This window comes from Thermobia domestica, chromosome 13, assembly GCF_964235325.1.
Source record: "Thermobia domestica chromosome 13, izTheDome1.hap1.1, whole genome shotgun sequence".
In the NCBI taxonomy this organism is placed as follows: domain Eukaryota; kingdom Metazoa; phylum Arthropoda; class Insecta; order Zygentoma; family Lepismatidae; genus Thermobia; species Thermobia domestica.
Genome location: NC_137466.1, coordinates 174,834,299 through 174,849,696, shown reverse-complemented (window position 1 = coordinate 174,849,696; position 15,398 = coordinate 174,834,299). Strand labels below are relative to the sequence as shown.

General features: G+C 36.7%; 1 protein-coding gene across 1 annotated transcript in view; it reads right to left on the bottom strand.

Moving 5' to 3' along the window:
• The window catches only part of LOC145668772 (uncharacterized), a 52,071-nt gene extending 39,831 nt beyond the window's left edge, over nucleotides 1-12,240 (bottom strand). The window contains exon 1 of the mRNA XM_081736932.1: nucleotides 12,171-12,240. The gene's annotated coding sequence lies outside the window, so the exon portion shown is untranslated. The remainder of the gene's footprint in view (nucleotides 1-12,170) is intronic.
• Nucleotides 12,241-15,398: the final 3,158 nt, after the last annotated feature.

The window sequence follows — 15,398 nt, the reverse complement described above, 5'->3', positions numbered from 1 at the left end:
TTAGCACCAAAAAGGTATTTGCATATATCGTGATTTACTTTTCCATTTAAAATCAGGTTTACCAATTTCGTTATTGAAGTGAGTAAGATCCCCACTGAATCACCTGCCGATTTCGATGTTAGATCTTTTAAGTGTTGAGGTGACAGTCCATCTATTCCTGAAGCAGAACCACTGGGAAAGTTATGAATTGCTTTTAGAACCGTATCTTCCATTGCTCTGATGCAAGGGTCCAGTTCTTCTGGAGGATTTGGCATCTCAAGGACCCTGGAAGGAGTTGGATGCTTAGTTGAGAGTATGTGATATGTTTCTTCATTGGAAGGAGCTAAACTGTCATCTGATGCTAGTAACCTCAATGCTCCTCTTGTATCAAAATCGGAAATTTTTGATATTATCCTGTTTGTTAAATCCAGTTTGCGTTTCTTGCCAGTAACTTGAGGACAATTCGTGAAGGAGCTCTCTCTTAAATTGTGCTTGATGATGTTGGTAACTGACTCCGAACTGCGATTCCTGGGAAGTCGTAAGTTGTGAAAAGAGAAAAGGAATAATTTTTTCCAGGAAGATAAATCATTATTAAGAAGACATTCATCTATTATATGTGCAAGTTTATTTGCTACTCCATTTCTTGCTCCTTTCGGGATTCTTTTTATTATCCATATGTTGGATTTCAATGTTGTAAGCTCTGTTACAAACTCTTGGGAATTTAATTGAACATGTGTTTCCTGTGTGGCGTGTTTCCTTGTTTTGTGTATGTTTAATCCTTTCCTTGTGGGAAAATCTTTGCCACATTCTGTACATGTTGGAATCACTACACTGGTTTCCATTACATAAATTATGTATAAAAAATAGACATTGTTGTTTTAATTTCAAAACATTTGAACACTTAACGCATGTAACGTTTTATAACGACATTTTAACTGATCTTTTGATTTTAATAAAATCGGCTCTCCTGAACCGATTTTAACGTAGATTTTACGAAAATTGTCCTTAGATATTCAATGATTCGGTGATGTCACTTTCGTGCACCAATTCATAAGTCTTCCTGCACTAAGACACAAATTTCATGACGTTAAATGAAACCTTGGGCATCTAAGTCAACAATTACAACAATACAATCTGTTGTTAGCTCTGAAGTATTTTATAGTGCAATAAAAAAAGTAAATAGAAATTGCCATTGAGATTAGTGAGCGCGAGCCCCAATGAGGAGTAGTAAACCTGAATTCAAGTGAGCACATGCTCGAACGAAATTAATAAGCGCGAGCTCCTGCAGACTAGCGAGTGGAAGCCACACTGAAGGATGTGAGCCCGAGCTCGAGTAAACACGACCCTCAATGAGAATAGTGAGTGCAATCCCCGCACAAAATTAATGATTCCGAGCCCAAATGAGTGCAAACCTTACTGATATCAGTAAGCTCAAGTCCCATTGATGGTTTTGAGCCCGAGTCCAGTTGAGGGAAGTGTGGCCGAGCACTTGGTGGGGCACGGTGGTTCAGCAGTAGAATGCTTAATGCATGGAGTACTTGTTCAGTCCTCGATCAAGTAAGTTTGTGGCGGACAACATCGTGTTCGTGGGTTTTCTTGGAGCACCACCGTTTCCTCTCACATTCTCATTCCACCAATTCTTCTATCATCATTCACTTGCCTTCATCATCCGTCTCCCTTAGCCTAACAGGAATAATCGTGGGACGTTATACTGAAAGATTTTTCTATTGCTGGCTTTTCAATTAGTGATTAATGAGCTATGGTTTCCTTTTCTTTAAACATTGTTTCATTCATTTGAATTTTAACGCCGTGCTGCGAAATAGAAGGGATATTAAAAAAAAAGTGATAATATAGGCACTTTTGAATCAATCACGCCTGGTTTTGCGTTTGTTTCTCGTCATAAAAGTGGCACACACGTTTACACCTCTAATGTAGAGCCCATTAGTTAAATCAACTCACGGAAACTTGTTGCGTGGTGGAGGTTGGTTATCGATCTTAGGTCTGTAAACAGAACAGAAAAAGGGAGAGAAGATAGAATATGACCTTCTTCTTTTGTTTTTTTTAATCTCTCGATGATAAGCAACGTTAAAAAGCTGGTCTTTGGAAAGTATTGTCACGCCTTATGTGATGCGATTAACTGGTTCCAAGGAAGGTTCGTGCTATGCAAAACAAAGCTATTCGATTTCGTATTTGCTGTACAATAGGTTTTAATTTAATTTGTTCACCACAAAAATTTAGAATAGTAATCAAGTTTTAAAATATAAAAGAAGAGTTTATTTTTATTAAATAAATCAAATTTTCTCAACCTATTTCATATCACGACCCCGCTTTTTATAACATTCTCTTGCAGCGACCCCATAAGAAATTTCCGGTTTATAATAAGCTTTTTTTAAAAAAAAATGCTATTTAGCTCTTGCATCTTTTATTGCAATAGTATTTTTAAGTTATTCTTTATGTGTTTAAGATTTTTTAACATTCTTTTCTGTATATTTTAACAATAAGTAAGGACATAAAAGTATGTCTATCAAAATAATCTTTTAAAAATACATTTTCCACCACTACATTCTAAATACTTTTTATCTTTTTCACCTCATTTTTGCGACCCCATATATTCCTCTCGCGGGAATAAAAGTGGATCTGAAAAGGTAGGAGAACGCATGACATTACGGCGTCCTCCGTGCCTATCTTTGCCCATTGTAATTTTTAGAAATGGTGGGACGTCATAGATATTTTTGGAAGTGGAAGAATGGCTTCCTCCGCGTTCCCTCTAACTTTTACTCTTGCCCGTAAGAAGTCTCGGCCCGCAAGGTTGAGAAATTTTGAACTACATACTACAGAAGATCGATTTTAATATTTAAAATTGTAAAAAACAAAATGTGGTACATATTTCTTCAACTGTAAATGAAAACTGAAATCTTTGAGTTTTACGGCCCGCATTTATGGCCTGTAAAAACTGGATGATTAATGAAAATTAATAATTATGAAAAGAATTGATGGATGAGAATGTGGGAGGAAAGGGGAGAACCCCAACAAAACCCAAGGACTCGATGTCTAGTATAAGCTCATATGGCCTGAGATCGAATCAAGGACCCTTCACACCAAAGGTGAGCGCTCTACTACCCTGATTCATCGTGCTCCCCTTTCTACTAGGGATGCGCACGAGACAATATTTATGGCTGTCTCGTCTCGAAAATGTGCTGTAAAAGTGATATCTCGACTCAAAAAATGTATATTTTTCTATTGGAAGAGCCGTGTCTCGACTCGAATTTTGTCAGGAAAATCCTGTCTCAACTCGTCTCTTGCGCATCTCTACTTTCTTCAATTGTACAGTAATTAACATAGTGATATCCAAAAGGTCAATACTAGATTCAACTTTTATATTATTTCTTCTACTCGTAGATATGCATACATACTATGTGCCGCTTTTATTTTAATTGCCAAGCCAATTGCTTGTACGTAAATATGTGTAATGATAGAAACTTTGTTAGAGCTAACCACATTGATCAAAACCACGCTATGCAAGGTATTTCTGTCCAACTTGTAGATAAAATTAAGAGGAAAATCAGGCCAAGAATTTTGTATATAAATGTATAAAACGGGATGAGGTAAGAAAAGCTCTTGCGAAAATAGAGAGATGAAGATGAAACGATCTTCGAGAATCGAAATGAGACGAAAGTTGTACAAAATTTATGAGCAAAAACGAGACGAGAAAACCTTATTTCTCATATCGTGGGCATTACTAATATGGATCTAACCACTTCTGGTCACAGCAATGGATAAGAGCGTAGTTTATTTTTAATTTTTGAAATACGTATTCGGTGCAAAATATATGTCAGGAATGTAATATCTTACGTTCTTTTCAAATATAGGAGGATGAAGCTCGATATAGACATTCATTTAAAATAAGTGGAGGGACGTTTTCGAAAATTTCGCTTTTAACGCAGGAGAGGGTAATTTGGATATTTTTCCTCCACTTTAAAATCGACTTTCTTTGTCTCATTGTCACAGCTGAATCGCTTGTAATGAATTGTTTAATCCTGTTAGGATTTCCACTTTTTGAGGTAAATTTTAGACTTTCACTCAAATAGCTACGCTTCCTTACTATTTATTGTAGGATCATAGTTCATACCTCGTTTTTTTTTTTTTTTTTTTTGGTCAAGATAAATCATAGTTTCCAACAGTACCACTGGCTTGTCCGTATCATACACCAGAAAAGAAGAAATTTGGAAAAAACTTAGGAGATTTTTCGAATTTAAAAAAAAAAATTGTGCCTCTCTGGCCCGGGCCTGGCTTCACATAGGGATCTGAATTTTTTTTAAAAAAATACGTTGTTATGTATATAATACGTGTGCAAAATTTCATTCTTGTATCGTGAAAACTGAGGTCGGGAGAAATTTTTGAGTCTCAACGTGACCCATGTTTTTCATATATATATATATATATATATATATACTTCAAAACGTACTGCGTCATTCCTATTTGACCTAGAGTCATGTTCAAACGCCATTTTCTTCAGTATAACGTGCCCTTTCCAACGGTACCACTCACATGTTCGTAAAATACACCTGAAGCGGAAAATTAGGGAAGAATTCGGAAGTTTTTTTGAAAATCCCACCAAAATACTTTGCCCCTCTGGCCCAGGCCTGGGTTGACGTAAAGATCTGATTTTAAAAAAAAAAATGTTGTTATGTACATAATACGTATGCTAAATTTCAATCTTGTGTCTGAAAAAGAAAGGGTACAAAAAATTGTTGAAAGTCTGAATTTAGGCTCTGTATATATACATATATATATATAATAAGAATTTACTGCGTCATTACTATTTGGCCTAGAGTCATGACTCAAGCGTTATTTTCTTCAGTATAACGAGGCCTTCCAACGGTACCACTCATACTTGGACAGGAAAAATCAGGCAAAACAGGAAATTTTTCTGAAAAAATCATCCCCTTCGGAACACTTGCGCCCCTCGTACCCGGCCCGGTTTCACATAGGGATTTCAGAAAAATTTGAGAAATACCCCAAGATACACACAATCCGTGTGCAAAGTTCCAATCTGATATCGTGAAAACTAAAGGCGTGAAATTTTTTTGATATTTGCCTTAAGAAAAAGTAAAAAGTCACGCCCCTCCACTCCCACTTGGCGCCGCCAAGTTAGCCATCCGGTTCTGAAACGGATCTGGGGTGTTCTTTAGCTCATCCTTGACTTGACTAATAAATAAACCGGCTTAAATATCTGTTATAGAACCTAAATAACCGATCAAAGATGATACTACGCCATGGTAACAAAAGTTACCAAAAATCCTAAAAGAGTTAATATATGGCTCTGGCTGGGTTTTTATCATGTCACTTTTATTGAAATGTGTGTTCTAATGGGTTAATGGGGAAGATTAAAATTATATCATTATGGAATACCTCATCAGTTCCTCATGTCACGGAGATGAAACTTGATACACAAAATACTTATCAAAAGTGAGTGGACCCGTGCTCCAGCGTTTTTCGGAATTTTTGTTTCTGAGAGAGGAAGAAGCAATTTCTATACTTTTGGTCAATATATAAAAATAACATCGACTTTGGCTGTCTCATCTTCAAGGAAAAAGGTTAAATTTTGCGATGAATTTTTGAACATAGTTAACGCTTGGATTGGGACAGATTTTTATAATGTCACTATTGATGAAATGTTTATTGTACGGGAAAAAAGTAGGTTAAAATAGAGTATCTCATGAATACCTCAAGTTAGGGTTAAAAAAACTTGGTATATAAATTAATTTTACATAATAATATATATGACCCAACCAAGTTTTTTTTTTTTTTAATTTTGAGCATTTTTGATTTTTATGTTTTTGAAAAGAAACATGATAATCGTCTACAATGGATGAATCAAGCATTACGTATTTCCACCAGTTCTTCAGGAATTGTTTGTCTCAACTGGATTCCAAAGACAAAACCACATATGGAACTTACAATGGTAATGTTTTTCAATTACTTCCAAACATTATAATGAAAGGGAAAATTGCAATTTTTGTTTACATTTTCGAAAGAAGAAACTTTAAAGACCAAATGGATCGAAAAGAAAGGAATACATTTCATGAACACAAAGTGAAACACATACCGGCCTATGTTCTTCTTACCTAACCGACATGTTGTTTAGAACCGAAAATGTGCATTTTGGAACCTTGCACTTTGGTTGAAAGTGAAAGTGACGATATTACTTGATTCATCCAATTGCTTACAACTCAGCAAGTCAACCCCTGTATATTAGATAACCTAGCTTTACTGAGAAATAGAGCAGGTTGCATAGGGCCAAAGTTTATGTTGATGCTGAGTTCCTCACGAATGTTCATTTGTAGTTTCTGTATGGATAGCAAAAAATGATACTCGTAAAGCAGCAAAAACTTTCGCGATCCTTCTTCTTCTAAACACTATTAAGTATTGATGTCTTGTATTAAGGTCTGATAATCTTTTAGAAGCAAATAACAATCAGAGCGAGATTATTTCTCATTAGATTTTATTTCTTTTTTCTTTGCTTTCAAAACCCTACAATAAATATGAAGACTTTGAGGCAAAAACCCGTTAAGTCCAAAAAGTGAAAGTGTAAAGGAGATAGCTTCACAAGGGTTTCTCTTCATCCGATTTTCTTCAAACTGGCACCTTTATACTAAATCAAAAATAAATCGACATGTATTTTTTTTTTTTGTTTCTTCCGGAAAATAAGTTCAGGGGAAAAAAGGGCCCCTTTTTAAAAAATGGTCCCGTTGTTTAAAAGGGCCACATTAAAGAAACGAAACTCTGGCGATGCAAAGATGACTTCAAAGTAGAAAATAAGGGTTTTGTCGTTTTTGCGAGTAAAGGGTTGCAAGAGCAATGCTGCCTTTGAAATGACAAAGGACCGCGCACAATTCTTACCGAAATTGGATTTCGGTGGAATTGCTTAAAACCGTGATATGTTGTAGATATGGTGTTCCTGAGAAAAGGTCTCGATGGGCACAACCACAAATCACTGACCATTTGGTCACTACAGGGCTACTTTTTTGAAAACAGCCTAAGATAACAACATTCTGGATTTCGGGAAAATGACTGAAACCGTGATACGTTGTACATATTGTGATCCTGAGAAAAATCTTAATGGGCTCAACCATCAATCACTGACCGTTTGCCACTACAGGGCCACTTTATAAAAAAGCAGAAGGTAACGTTATTCTGGATTTCGGTGGAATTGTTTGAAACCGTGATATTTTGTGGATATTGTGATCCTGAGAAAAAGTCTCAATTTGTACAACCATAGCATCACTGACCTTTTAGCCACTACAGGGCCTTTTAAAAAAAAGAGAGAGCTGAAGGTAACGATATTCTGGATTTCGGTGTAAATGAATGAAACTGTGATATATTGTAGGTGTTGTGAACTTGAGAAAAATTGTCTAGGGCTTTCCAGAGTTTTCATTTGTCCCGCAAGATCAACATCTGAATGTTGCCTATGCTTAAATGACGTTGGCTGCTACTCTCCCCATCACTTTTCCGGATTGTGGGATAGGACTTTCAGGATTTCATACAATTTTACCAAAATTCCAGAGTATCCTTAATTTCTGCTGTTTTAAAATATGTGGCCTTGTAGTTACCAAATCGTCACTGATTGGTAGCTGTGCCTCTTGACACTTTTTCTCAGAATCAGAATATCTACAACATATCACAGGATCAAGTAATTCCACCTAAATCCAGAATACCGTTACCTTCCGTTCTTTTTCTTTTTTTAACGTGGCCCTGTTGTGGCCAAACGGTCATTGATTGGTGGATGCGCCTATTGAGGCTTTTTTCAGGTTTACAATATTTACAAAGTATCACGGTTGCAAGTAATTCCACTGAAATTCAGAATACCATTATCTTCAGCATTTCTTTTTAAGTAGCCGTGTAGTGGCCAAACGGTCAGAGCTGGATGGTCATGCCCATTAAGACTTTTTCCCAGAATCACAATATCTACAGCATATCACGGTTTCAGTAATTGTTTTACTGAAATTGAGAATATCACTGTCTTCGGCTGTTTTCAAAAAAGTGGCCCTGCAGTGGCCAAACAATCAAATGGTTGGTGGTTATGCCCATTAAGACTTTCTCAGGCTCACAATATCTACAACATATCTCAGTTTCAGTCATTTTTTAAACCGAAATTCAGGTTATAACTATCTTCGGTTGTTTTCAAGAAAGTGGCCCTGTAGTCGCCAAACGTTCAGTGATTTGTCGTTGTGCCCATTGAAACCTTTTCTTAGGAACACCGTATCTACAACATATCACGATTTCAAGCAATTCCACCGAAATCCAATTTCCGTAAGGATTGTACGGGGTCTTTTGTCAATTCGGATGGGGCATTGCCCCTGCAACCTTTTTCTCGCGAAAACGACAAACCCTGTATTTCCTACTTTGAAGTCATCTTTGCATCGCCAGTTTCGTTTCTTTAGAGTGGACCTTTTAAACAAGGAAACCATTTTTTTTTTTTTTTTGAAAAGGGACCCTTTGCCCCCCTTAACTTATTTTTCGGAAGAAACAAAAAAATACGTGTCGATTTATTTTTGGTTTAGTTTATAGGTGCCAAGTTTGAAGAAAATCGGATAAAGAGAAACCCTTGCAAAGCTATCTCCTTTACACTTTCACTTTTTGGACTTAAGGGGTTTTTGCCCCCAAAGTCTTCACATGATTTCGAGCTTTTGTATTTTGCGTCCTTGAGCAACAGCAAGGTATAAACGACGGAAAAAATAAAATGAAATCCTTCAGTTTAACATCTCATGGTTATGCTCTTTAGACTGAGGGAAACAGATCATTAAGAGGCCTAATTACTGCGAAATTAAAAACCAGCTAATTTGACAGTAATTATGTGATATCTTCAAATAGATATAAGATAATCGAAACGTGGAACAATAACCCCCTAGATAGTATTATTTTGCATGAGGTGCCGTTATCATGAATCACCTAGTAGCTTTCCGCTTACAGTCATTTAGAAACGCGGAAATAAATGCCAATTTTCTAAATGGCTGAAAATCGAAAGCAGATAAGTGAGTCGTGATAAAGATATCTCATGTGAAATAATATTGTCTAGCGAGCTGTGTTTCCACTTTTCGATTATCTTTTATTTATTTGAAGATATCACTTAATTAATGTAAAATTAGCAAGTCTCCTCACCGGAAATTGAACCTGGGTCTCCCGCATCAAAGGCGTGTACGTTAACCACATGTAGAGCCACGAGGAAGCTCTTTCGACGATATTGATAATAGGTTGTGTAATAAAATGATCCTAGGGGATATAACTGGTTTCATATTTTTCAACAATCCACTCCATTATTAAAAGCAGGAGTATTTGTTGTTCTTCACGCCTTGACGAATTATTGGGTCGATGCAAAAGTTCGTGCGGTTTCCTTTTAGGTTGGCAACAATGCGGCGTGAAGCAATTGTTTATCGTTATTCCGTTGTTTTTCCGTAGTTTGGAGTTTGTTGTGGAACATAGGTTTTTTTGATTGTGAACGTATTATTGTATATATTTCAGACAAACTAATATGGAATGTCAAGTTGAGAAAAGTGGTCATTTCCGTCACATTTTACTCTTCGAGTTTAACCGAGGATCCAGTGCAGCAGAAGCTGCGAGAAAAATTTCTGCAGTGTACGGGAATGAAGCAATCGCTGAAAGAACAGCACAGAAAAGCTTCTCTTGACCAGTGGCTAACAGATTTCTTCCAGTCAAAACCAAAACAATTCTGCAGGCGAGGCATTGAACTGCTACCTGAACGCTGGCAGAAGGTCATAGATAGTGGAGGTGAATACATCACTGAGTGATTGTGAGTTAATGTGAGTGACAGTAATATGTATGCAATTTATTGTTACGCTCGTATTGTAACTCGTATTATGTTGTATTTGTATTTAAATTAACAGAACAGCAGAATAAAAATAAAATATAAATTATAAGAACCGCACGAACTTATGCATCGACCCAATATTACAAGTGAAAGACGTGATTTTTGAAACACTGTTGTTATCCTAGAGGATTTAACTGTTCATTTTTGACATAGCTTTTCGGATCACGGCCCACTAGAATAAAAAGTGAAAATTCATCTCTTTACAGTCGTTTCAAGTCTCTCTCTTTCTTGAATTACGTACAAAGGGAAGGATGTAACGAATCTATGAGAGTTTCATCATTTCATTACGACGTCCACGCCAAAAAGAAAATATTTATTGCATGATTTCGGAATATTAATTAGGTAAAACGTTTTGGGAGGAGTTAAAAATCCATGTATTGTACGTGAGTTTATATTACAAGTCAAAATGTGAATCACTCTTATGTCACTGTTAGAACAAAACCAAAACACACACAAATCTGCTATTTGACTACACGAACACACACACACACACACACACACACACACACACACACACACACACACACACACACACACACACACACACACACACACACACACACAAATTCTATGCACCGGACCCCAGGATATAGATTCGATGTATTTTATTACCCAGAATCCAACTTTCGTAACCCTGGGGTGATTGATAGTGCCAAATTTCTGTGAACGAAACATTTGAGCTATTTTGAATAGGAAGGGGGCATACGGTTTCGCCCATAGAACAAAACTGACATGGTCAATCATCCTGGGGTTTCGAAATTTGGATTCTGTGTAACAAAATACATCGAAGCCTATATATATATATATATATATATATATATATATATATATATATATATATATATATATATATATATATATATATATATATATATATATATATATATATATATATATATATGTGTGTGTGTGTGTGTGTGTGTGTGTGTGTGTGTGTTAGATGTATACTCCCTATTGGATATTGCTCAAGTTTCTTCACCCATGGAAACTGGCACGGTCAATCGTCCTGGGGCTTCGAAATTTGGATTCTGTGTAACAAAATACATCAAATTCACGCTCTGGGGTAAGGTGCACAGAATGTTTATTTTTTGTGTGTGTATGGGCTGTGTTATCTACGTAGACCACCAAATATTTCAATTTAAACAAATACTAAACATTAATACGTTAATCATAAATTTCGGCTATGTCTCATTAACAATATTGTAATACCGTCCTATTCCTAGCATCATAATAGAAATCTTGGTGAGGATATATATCAGTTTCATTTTAAAAGGTGGCGTATTACAGTAAAAGAACAAAATATTCATTACAAAATATTATATAAGTATTGCAAGTATTTTTATAAGTATTACAAAATATTTAGCTTTTTATCGATTTTCTCAAAAACTGCGCATGAGAATTTATTCTTCCACTCAATGAGATTTATTAATTGGTATATGCTTAATTTTTTCAACACTTTTTTTTGTTTGTTTGTTTTAACGTTATTAATATTGTATCATCAAAATAGTTGATTTTAAAGTAGTTAAAATATATCATTAGGATACTTGTGCTCTATATTGAGGTTGAAATTAGAAGGATTTTTTTTTAAGTTATCATCATGCTTTAGCAATATATCTTATCTTGGAGAAAACAGCTTTTTTATTGTATGTGAATATGGAGATACGAAAAATGTTTATAATTTACTGCAGTGCTTTGTAAATCTCCCAACAGAGTCAAATATTAACTTTTGTATTATTACAATTATTCTCAATAAGGTACATTTGAGAATAATGTACTAGTACCTTAATGTTATTATCGGCCTAATGTCCCGATAATGTCATAGCCCCAAAGGATTATTTATGGTTATCCATATGACCAGTGGCGTAGGGAAGGGGCGCCCGGAGGCCCCTTCCCCCCAAAGAGGTCCGACAATGTACTTTGGTAGTTTGATGTTTGTAATTTTTTATATATGTTTATGTTCATATATTTTTTTGTTTGCAATTTTTCTATATGTACCTATAACAGCACTTACCCCCCCCCCAAACACACATCCTGGCTACGCTACTGCATATGACGCACTTTTCAACGGGATAATGCGTGGTCAACTCATCAACCCCACCACCATATTGCATTTGTTACCTGACAGTAACCTTGTGTTAAAATATCCCGGAACACTATACATACTAATTTTTTAAAAATATATATATTATTTTCCCAAAATTTGCAAGTTCACTTTTTTCTACAAAACATTAACAGATAAAACTGCGTGCAATTAAAAGTCACTATATCTACTAAACAAATATTTTTTAAACAGTGCACTTACCGTATCGTTAGAGCAGGCACACGTTACCATCGTGTAAGGTGGATGTGAAATTCCCTACCTCGAATTCAACAACCCACACCTGACATTTCACGTCACGTGATTCATCGTGAAAAAGAACCACGCCCAAGTGAGAACCCATCACTCTCTTCCGCCTGATTAGGTCATCGAATAACAAACTCGTTAAGAGAATTCAGATTCGCCAAAAAGTTCGGAAGAGAACACATAAAGATCCAAATATTCTTTTTTACTATCACAGTTAGATGAAAAACCATTATATTCTTCTTTGAACAGAAGACGGGGGCAACTCATCTTTTGAACTAATAAAAAGATTTTTCTTAAAGTAATCTACACATTGAGAACCCATATCGTTAATTTAAACCGGCTTGTGATGTTAACTCTAAGCTTTCTTATCATTATCACGAAAGTGTTAAAAGAATTATTTCAATACAATAAATCTTTTCTAATACATGCCACGTGTATCTTTACAAAAATTAAATTTATCGTAGAGTAAATGGCTATATTAAAAGTACGAATTCTTTTTTTTTTTTTTTTTAATTTAGACAAATTTACCTACATTCAAGTGATTATGGAATTAAAGAATGCGTTATTATGACGAACAATATACGGTATAATTGAGATTTTCACATATTTACACGTTAAAAGTGGTATACATACTGATTTATGAAACAAGAACAAACTCCATTGAGAACAGTGGCTCAGTGGTAGAGAAATCATCTCTGATGCGATGGGTCCCTGGTTCGATCTTAGGCTATTGTGTTTGTGGATGACAAGATCGTGTCTGTAGGTTTTCTCTGGGTTCCTTGCTTTCCTCCTACATTATTATCCTCCAATGCTCTCATAATCACTCACTTTCATTAAGACAGTCCACACACTGAAATGAAATGAAATATTTCAGTTTTACGTCCCACGATTAGGCTGGCTAGGCTAAAGGAAACGGTGATTGTGAGAAATGAATGAAATGGTATAATGAAGAAAGTGGGAGGAAACTTGAAAACCCCCAAGAAAACCTACGCACACGGAGTTTGTCCACAACAAATTCCACTTGATACGAGTTGGGATCGAACCAGGGACCCCGTGTACCAGAATCGAACGCTCTAAACACTGAGCCATCGTAGCCCCAGGCCGCACAGCGACAAGAGGACAGAAAGAACAGCCGAGCCGAGATACAGTGGTATGGGCAATGCAACAAAGGCTCATACCGCAAATTCACTCCAACACGTACTAGATAAAAGCCTTCCAACGTTAAATGTATTCAGGCCTCTCTCTTCGCATCCTCTTCTACCTCCCTCTGCCTCACCTTGGCTGTCCTGCCTCCGGTCAATGTGCGGCCGACCTAATCATCAACATCCTTTAGTCTAAATAGCAAACGTAGGACGTAAAACTACAATTTTAATTTCAAGGAAAAAATCCTGAGCAGAGCGGTATTTATAGGTGGGCACCTACTGTACATGCCTAATGAACCACTCGTTTGTCTCAATTACGATCTTTTTCAACTCCTTACTCCTATGTAAAATATCCTGTAATATTTTTCCCTGATGGTAGATATTAATTACGAGGCCGTATCATCTTCTCAGATCGAGGGGGCGCGGTGGCTCAGTGGTAGAGCGTTCACCTCCGGTGCTTGGGGTCTCTGGTTCGATCCCAGCTCGCGCCGTGTGGACTTTGTGGTGAACAAACACCGTGCTCGTGGGTTTTCTCGGGGTTCTCTCGTTTCCTCCCACTTTCTTTATTCCACCATTTTCACTCATCTCTCATCATCACCGTCTCCTTTAGCCTAACCGGCATAACCGTGGGACCTAAAACTTAAAGATTTCATTTCATTTTTCATCTTCTCAGATCATCCACTTAAAAGAAATTAAGTGATAGCTTTATTTTTCAACATAGTCTTCGTCTATCTCTAGCCACGGTTGCAACATTTTATCCGACTATTAAAAAGACATATGTGATGTCCTTTAGGGCCATGTTCTAGACATTGGCAAATTGCATTTCCGACTAAAAAATGTCTGTTTCCGAAGAAACCTTCATATCTGAAAGCAGTCAGAAGTCATTGAGGTCAAAATTAGTGAGCAGGGTTGGTGAAGAATCACTTTAGTGGTTTCATTCTGAAAATAAAATAAAATAAAAATGTCACAATTCTAGACAGGTGAGATGGTTCACTGTCCTAGTGGAGAAGAAAGTATGACTGTTAGAAGCTTGATTGGTTATTGAAAGCGAGATTTAATTGTTCCTGAGGGTAAGAGGGACGGTGATAATGGTAATGAATGAATGAAATGATGGATAAGTAAAAAAAAGAACAGATCCCCCCCTTAAAAAAAGAACATGTACACAGTGTTTGCCCATCATAAAGATCAGTTGATGCAAACTCAGATCGAATCAGGGCCCCAACCCCACGTTCCGGAGGTGAACACTGGGTCTCTGCAGGCCCAAAATAAGTAAAATAATAACAAATTAAAGTTTGCGACATAAAGCTCCAAACCAAGCGAATTATTTCCATTAAAGAAGAATGGGCCGTAAAAAGATGATCGGGATATCGCACAAAACACATCGACTTTGAACGAATCTCGTACATGTTCAATGACTGCATGTGGGTTCTGTAGACCCCAAATTCGTTCATTTTGTTTGTTTACCTGACCACTAACACGGGAAGTCACTGAACACGATGCGTTGTGCAAAAGTGTTATCATTGTCAATAGCATCCAGAATCTCGTTACAAAATGCCACACGTTTGCGTTTGTCATCAGGACGCAGAGCTTGTAACAGCTGTAACCTGTACGGCTTCATAACCAACCGATGTCTCAAAACACGCCAAATTGTTGTTGTCGGCACTTGTAACTCCTGACTGGCACGACGAGTTGATTTTGAAGGACTACATTGCAAAGCAATTTGAATTCGTGCAACATTTTCTTCAGGAACACGAAGGCGGCCAGGAATCTTTCCTTTACGTTCACATCCTGTATCTACAAACTATCGATACCACCTGCGAATGTTCCACCCATTCGGAGGATCAATTTGATACCTCAATCTGAAACATCTTTGCATTGTAATCACGGTATTTCACTTCGCAAACTCGAGAACACAAAATGATTTCTGCTGCGGAGTAGCCATTTTAAACATATGACGGTTACCAAGCAAAACAGAAGACAATTGACATCTAGTGGCTATTAATATAAACTCGACTATGTATTTGCCGAGCCGAGGCGAAGAGAT